Consider the following 7,036-nt stretch of genomic DNA (forward strand, 5'->3'; position numbering starts at 1 on the left):
TTGGAGCTGCTCAGGCATCGGTGCTCTCACTGTTAAGAGCCAGATATTGCTGAAGCAACTCAATCACCGCTACTGTTGCTGCTTAGAGCTAGGCACTGATGAGACTGCTCAGGTACCGCTGCTCTTACCGCTAAAAGCCAGGCAGTGCTGAAGCTCCTCAGGCATCGCTCCTCTCACCGCTGAGCCAGGGACTACTGGAGGTGCTCAGGCACTGCTCCTCACGGCACAAAGAGCCAGGCTCTACTGGAGCTACTTAGGTACCGATGCTCTCGCAGATAAGGGCCAGGCACTGCTGGAGTTGCTTAGACACCGCTGCTTTCGTTGATAGCAGCAAAGCAATGCTGGAGCTGCTCAGGCAACGCTGATCACGATGCTAAGAACCAGGCACTGCTGGAGCTGCTCAATCACCGCTGTGCTCGCAAATAAGGGCCTGGCACTGCTGAAGTTCCTCAGGCACCGCTGCTTTCGCCGCTAAGAGACAGGCACTGCTGGAGCTGGTAAGACATCGATGCTCTCGCCGTTAACAGCCAGGCACTGCTGGAGCTGCTCAAGCACCGCTGCTTTCGCCGCAAAGATCCACACACTCCTGGAGCTGCTCAGCTATCGCATCTCTCGCTGCTGAGAGCCATGTGGTCCTAGAGGTGCTCAGGCATCGCTGCGCTCGCTGCTACGAACCAGGCACTGCTGGTGCTGATCAGTCATCGCTCTTCAGTCACCACTGCTCTTGCCGCTAAGAGCCAGGCACTGCTGGAGCTGCTCAGGCACCGCTGCTTTTGCCGCGAAGAGCCAGACATTTCTGGAGCTGCTTAGCTCTCGCCGCTGAGCACGTAGAGGTGCTCAGGCATTGCTGCTATCGCTGCTATGAGCCAGGCACTGCTGGTGCTGCTCGGTCACCGCTCCTCAGTCACCACTGCTCTTGCCGCTAATAGCCAGGCACTGTTGGAAATGCTCAGGCACCACTGCTCTCGCCTCTCGGACCCAGACACTGTTGGAGCTCCTCAGGCATCGCTGCTCTCGCCACTAAGAGGCCGTCACTGCTAGAGCAGTTCAGGCACTTTTCCTCTCGCTGATAAGCGCCAGGCACTGCTATAGCTGCTCAGACACTGCTTCTCACACCACTAAGAGCCAGGAACTACTGGATCTGCTCAGGCACCTGTGCCCTCGCAAATAAGGGCCAGGCACTGCTGGAGTTGCTTAGCCACCGCTGTTTTCGTCGCCAGGACCAAGGCAATGCAGGTGCAGCTCAGGCAACCCTGTTCTCTAAGCTAAGAGCCAGACACTGTTGTAGCTGCTCAATCACCACTGTGCTCGCAAATAAGGGCCAGGCACTGTTGGAGTTGCTCAGGCACCACTGCTCTCGCCGCTGAGATCCAGGCACTGCTGGAGCTGGTCAGGCACCGCTGCTCTTACCGCTAAGAACCAGGCACTACTGTAGCTACTTAGTCATCGCTCCTCTCGCCGCTGAGCCAGACACTACTAGAGATGCTCAGGCACTGCTCCTCACGCCACTAAGAGCCAGGCACTGCTGGAGCTGCTCAGGCACCAATGCTCTCGCAAATAAGGGCCAAGCACTGCTGGAGTTGCTTAGGCACCGCTGCATTCGTCGCTAGGAGGAAGGCAATGTTCAACCTACTCAGGCAACGCCGCTCTCGATGCTAAGAGACAGGCACTGTTGGAGCTGCTCAATGACCGCTGTGCTCGCAAATAAGGGCCAACGCTGCTTTCACCGTTAAGAGCCAGACACTGGTGGAGCTGCTCAGGCATCGATGCTCTCGCCGTAAAGAGACAGGCACTGCTGGAGCTGCTCAGGCACCGATGCTTTCGCTGCTAGGAGCCAGGCCACTGCTGGAGCTGCTCAGCCATCGCAGCTCTCGCCGCTGAGAACCAAGCACTCCCAGAGCTGCTCAAGCATCGCTGCTATCGCTGCTAAGAGCCAGGCACTGCTGGAGCTTCTCAGTCACTGCTCCACAGTCACCACCTCTCTTGCCGCTAAGAGCCAGATACTCCTGGAGCTGCTCACGCACCACTGTTCTCGCCTCTCGGAGCCACGCACCGTGGGAGCTGCTCAGGCAACGCTGCTCTCGCCAATAAGAGGCAGTCACTGCTGGAGCTGTTCAGGCACCTTTTCTCTCACTAACAAATGCAAAGCACTGCTATAGCTGCTCTGGCACTGCTCCTCATGCCGGTAAAAGCCAGGCACTGCTGGATCTGCTCAGGCACCGCTGCTCTCGCCGATAAGAGCCAGGCATTGATAAAGCTACTTAGGCACCTCTGCTCTCACAGTTAAGAGGTCCTCAATGCTGGAGCTGCTCAGTCACCGCTACTCTCTCTGGTTAGAGCTAGGCAGTGCTGGAACTGCTCAGGTACCGCTACTCTTGCCGGTATGAGCCAGGCACTACTGGAGCTGCTCATGCATCGCTCCTTTCGCCGCTGAGCTAGGCCCTGCTGGAGTTGCTCAGGCACTGCTCCTCACGCCACTAAGAGCCAGGCACTGCTGGAGCTGTTCAGGCACCGATGCTCTCGCATATAAGGGCCAGGCATTACTGAAGTTACTTAGGCACCGCTGCTTTCGCAGCAAAGAGCCATGCATTGTTGAAGCTGCTCAATCACTGCGTCGCTTGCAAATAATGGCCTGGCACTGCTGAAATTGCTCAGGCACCTCCTATTTTGCCGCTAAGAGCCAGGCATTGCTGGAGCTGCTCAAGTATCGATGCACTCGCCGCTAAGAGCCAGGCACTGCTGGAGCTGCTCAGCCACCGCTGCTCCCGCGGCTAAGAGCCAGGCATTGCTGGAGCTGCTCAGGCATCGCTACTCTCACCGCTGAGAGCCAGGCACTGCTGGAGATGCTCGGGTATCGCTGCTCTCGCTGCTAAGAGCCAGGCACCGCCGGAGCTACTCAGTCACCGCTCCTTAGTCATAGCTGCTCTTGCCGCTAAGAGAATACACTGCTTGACCTGCTCAGGCACCACTGCTCTCGCCTTTCGGAGCCAAGCACTGATGGAGCTGCTCAGGCATCGCTGCTCTCGGCAGTAAGAGTAGGTCACTGCTGGAGATGTTCAGGCACCTCTCCTCTCGCTGATAAGAGCCAGGCACTGCTATAGCTTCTCAGGCACGGCTCCTCACGCCGCTAAGAGCCAGGCTCTGAAGGAGCTGCCTAGGCATTGCTGCTCTCGCCGATAAGAGCCTGACATTGCTGATGCTACTGAGGCACCGCTACTCTCACCTTTAAGAGCCAGTCATTGCTGGAGCTGCTTAGTCACCGCCACTGTCGCTGCTTAGATCTAGGCACTCCTGGAACTGCTCAAGCATCGTTGCTCTTGCCACTAAGAGCCAGGTACTGCTAGAGCTGCTCAGGTATCGCTCCTCTCACCGATAAGAGCGCTGGAGCTGCTCAGACATTACTCCTCGAGCCACAAAGAGCCAGGCAATGCTGGAGCTGCTCAAGCACCGATGCTCTCGCAAATAAGTGCCAGGCACTGCTGGAGTTCCTTAGGTACTGTTGTTTTTCTCGCTAAGAGCAAGACAATGCTGGAGCTGCTCAGGCAACACTGCTTTAACTGTAAGAACCAGGCACTGTTGGAGGTGCCCAATCACCACTGAGCTCGCAAATAAAGGCCTGGCGCTGCTAAAGTTGCTAAGACACCGCTGCCTTCGCCTCTAAGAGCCAGGCACTGCTGGAGCTGCTGAGGCATCGATGCTCTCGCCGCTAAGAGAGAGGCACTGTGGAGCTGCCCAGGTATCGCTGCTCTCGCCGATAAGGGCCAGGCATCGCTGAAGCTTCTCAGTCTCCTCTGCTTGCAGCGTTAAGAGCAAGTCATTGCTGGAGCTGCTCAGTCATCGTTACTCTCGCTGCTTAGAGCTAGGCACTGCTGGAACTGCTCAGGTACCGCTGCTCTTGCCGCTAAGAACCAGGCACTGCTGTAGCTGCTCAGGCATCGCTCCTCTCGCCGCTGAGCCAGGCACTACTGGAGCTGCTCAGGCACTGCTCCTCACGCCACTAAGAGCCAGGCACTGCAGGAGCTGCTCACGCCCCGATGCTCTCGCAGATAAGGGCCACTCACTGCTTTCGTTGCTAGGAGCAAGGCAATGCTGGAGCTGCTCAGGCAACGCTGCTCTCGCTAATAAGAGCCAGGAACTGTTGGAGCTGCTCAATCACCGCTGTGCTCGCAAATAAGGGCCTGACACTGCTGAAGTTGCTCAGGCACCGCTGCTTTAGCCGCATTGCCAGGCACTGCTGGACCTGCTCAGGCACCGATGCTCTCCTAAATAAGGGCCAGGCACTTGCTCATAACTTGCTCATAAGAGCCAGGGACTGCTATAGCTGCTCAGGCACTGCTCCTCACGCCGCTAAGAGCCAGGCACTGCTGGAGCTGCTTAGGCACCGCTGTTTTCACCGATAAGAGCCAGGCATTGCTAAAGCTATTCAGGTACCGCTGCTCTCACAGTTAAGAGCCAGTCAATGCTGGAGCTGATCAGTCACTGCTACTCTCGCTGTTTAGAGGTAGGCACTGCTGGAGCTGCTCAGGCATCGATGCTCTCGCCGATAAGGGCCAGGCACTGCTGGAGCTGCTCAGGCACCGCTGCTTTCGCCGCTAGGAGCTAAGCACTGCTGGAGCTGCTCAGGCATCGCTTCTCTTGCTGCTAAGAGCCAGGCACAGCTGTATCTACTCAGTCCCCACTCCTCAGTCACCGCTACTTTTGCCGCTAAAAGCCAGGCACTTCTGGAGCTGCATAGGGACGACTGCTCTCGCCTCTCTGAGCCAGGTACTGTTGGAGGTGCTCAGACATCGCTGCGCCACTAAGAGGCAGTCTCTGCTGGAGCTGTTCAGGCACCGATGTTCAGGCACCTCTCGCTGATAAGAGCCAGGCACAGCTATAGTTGCTTAGGCACTGCTTCACACGCAGCTATGAGGCAGGCACTGCTGGAGCTGCTTAGGCACTGCTGCTCTCACCGATAAGAGCCAGGCATTGATGAAGCTACTCAGTCATCTCTGTTCGCACCGTTAAGAGCCAGTCATTGCTGGAGCTGCTCAGTCACCGCTACTCTCAATGCTTAGAGCTAGGCACTGCTGGAACTAGTCAGGTAACGCTGCTCTTGCCACTAAGAGCAAGGCGCTGCTGTAGCTGCTCAGGCATCGCTCTTCTCGCCGCTGAGCCAGGCACTGTTGGAGCTGCTCAGGCACTGTCTCTCAAGCCACTAAGTGCCAGGCACTGCTGGAGCTGCTCAGTTACCGATGCTCTCGCAAATAAGGGCCAGGCACTGCTGGAGTTGCTTAGGCACCGCTGATTTCGTCGCTAGAAGCAAGGCAATGCTGGAGCTGCTCAGGCAGCGCTGCTCTCCCTGCTAAGAGCCAGGCACTGCTATAGCTCCTCAGGCACTGCTCCTCACGCCGCTAAGAGCCAAGCACTGCTGGAGCTGCTTAGGCACCGCTGCTTTCGCCGATAAGAGCCAGGCATTGCTGAAGCTACTCAGTCACCTCTGCTCACACCGTTAAGAGCCAGTCAATGCTGGAGCTGCTCAGTCACCGTTACCCTCGCTGCTTAGAGCTAGGCACTGCTGGAATTGGTCAGGTACCGCTGCTATTGCCGCTAAGAGCCAGGCACTGCTGTAGCTACTCAGGCACTGCTCCTCACGCCACTAAGTGTAAGGCACTGCTGGAATTTCTCAGGCACCGATGCTCTCGCAAATAAGAGCCAGGCACTGCTGGAGCTGCTCAGGCACCGATGCTTTCGCCGCTAGGAGCTAGGCACTGCTGGACTTGCTCAGCCATCGGAGCTGTCTCCGCTGAGAGCCAGGCACTCCCGGAGCTGCTCATGCATCGTTGCTATCGCTGCTAAGAGCCAGGCACTGCTGGAGCTGGTCAGTCACCGCTCCTCAGTCACCGCTGCGCCTGTCGCTAAGAGTCAGTCACTGCTGTAGCTCTTCAGGCACCACTGCTCTCGCCTCTCGGGGCTAGGCACTGTTGGAGTTGCTCAGGCATCCCTGCTCTCGCCACTAAGACGCAGTCACTGCTGCAGCTGTTCAGGTACCTTTCCTCTCGCTGATAAGAGCCAGGCACTGCTATAGCTGCTCAGGCTCTGCTCCTCACGCCGCTAAAAGCCAGGTACTGCTGATAGCTGCTCAGGCACCGTTGCTCTCGCCGATAAGAGCCAGGCATTACTGAAGCTACTCAGGCACCTCTGCTCTCTGTTAACAACCACTCAATGCTGGAGCTGCTCAGTCACCGCTACTCTCGCTGCTTAGAGGTAGGCACTGCTGGAACTGCTCAGGTACCGCTGCTCTTGCCGCTAAGAGCCAGGCACTGCTGGAGCTGCTACGGCATAGTTGTGTTGATGCTATGAGCCAGACACTGGTAGTGTTGCTCAGGCATCACTGTTCTCACCGTAAGAAGACAAGCATTACTGTACCAGCACCAGTGCAGATAGAACCTTCACACTATTAAAGCCGTTTAGGTCCTGTTTCTCTCATCGCCAGGTGTCCATCAATGGTGGGGTTGCTCAGGTACCAGTGCTCTTGCCTCTGCCACCATAGAGAGGGAAGGCTTAAGTAGTAGAGTAATGGCCCCTCCCATGACCCCTGCAAATTGAAGGCATACTTTTCTGACTATATTTCATTATTTGACTCTGGCACCAGTGAGAGGAAGGACTCAAGTGGAAGTGTATTAGCCCCTCCCAGTACTCCATCTAACTCAAGAATTATCCCGTTGAGACATTCGAACTTCTCTGATATTTAAGACACTATTACACTCATATACCAAGCACTATTCACTGCTTACACACCACTGCTTTTATGCTTGGCGTGCCAAACATTGTTCCTCACAGACCGCCAGGAAATATAGGACTCTGGTGGTAGGTCACATATCCTGGACTAATTAATAATCAATTATCAGTCAGCACAAAACACTCGTATGTCGGTCCACACGTGTGTTACAACGTCCTGGTCCTTTCTTAAGTCAGGATTTCTATACTATTATATTCCAGCACGAGTTACAACTTTCAGCATTCAGTATAACTAACAAAGGCAGATTATAATTTT

Source organism: Panulirus ornatus, chromosome 26 (genome assembly GCF_036320965.1).
Source record: "Panulirus ornatus isolate Po-2019 chromosome 26, ASM3632096v1, whole genome shotgun sequence".
Taxonomy (NCBI): domain Eukaryota; kingdom Metazoa; phylum Arthropoda; class Malacostraca; order Decapoda; family Palinuridae; genus Panulirus; species Panulirus ornatus.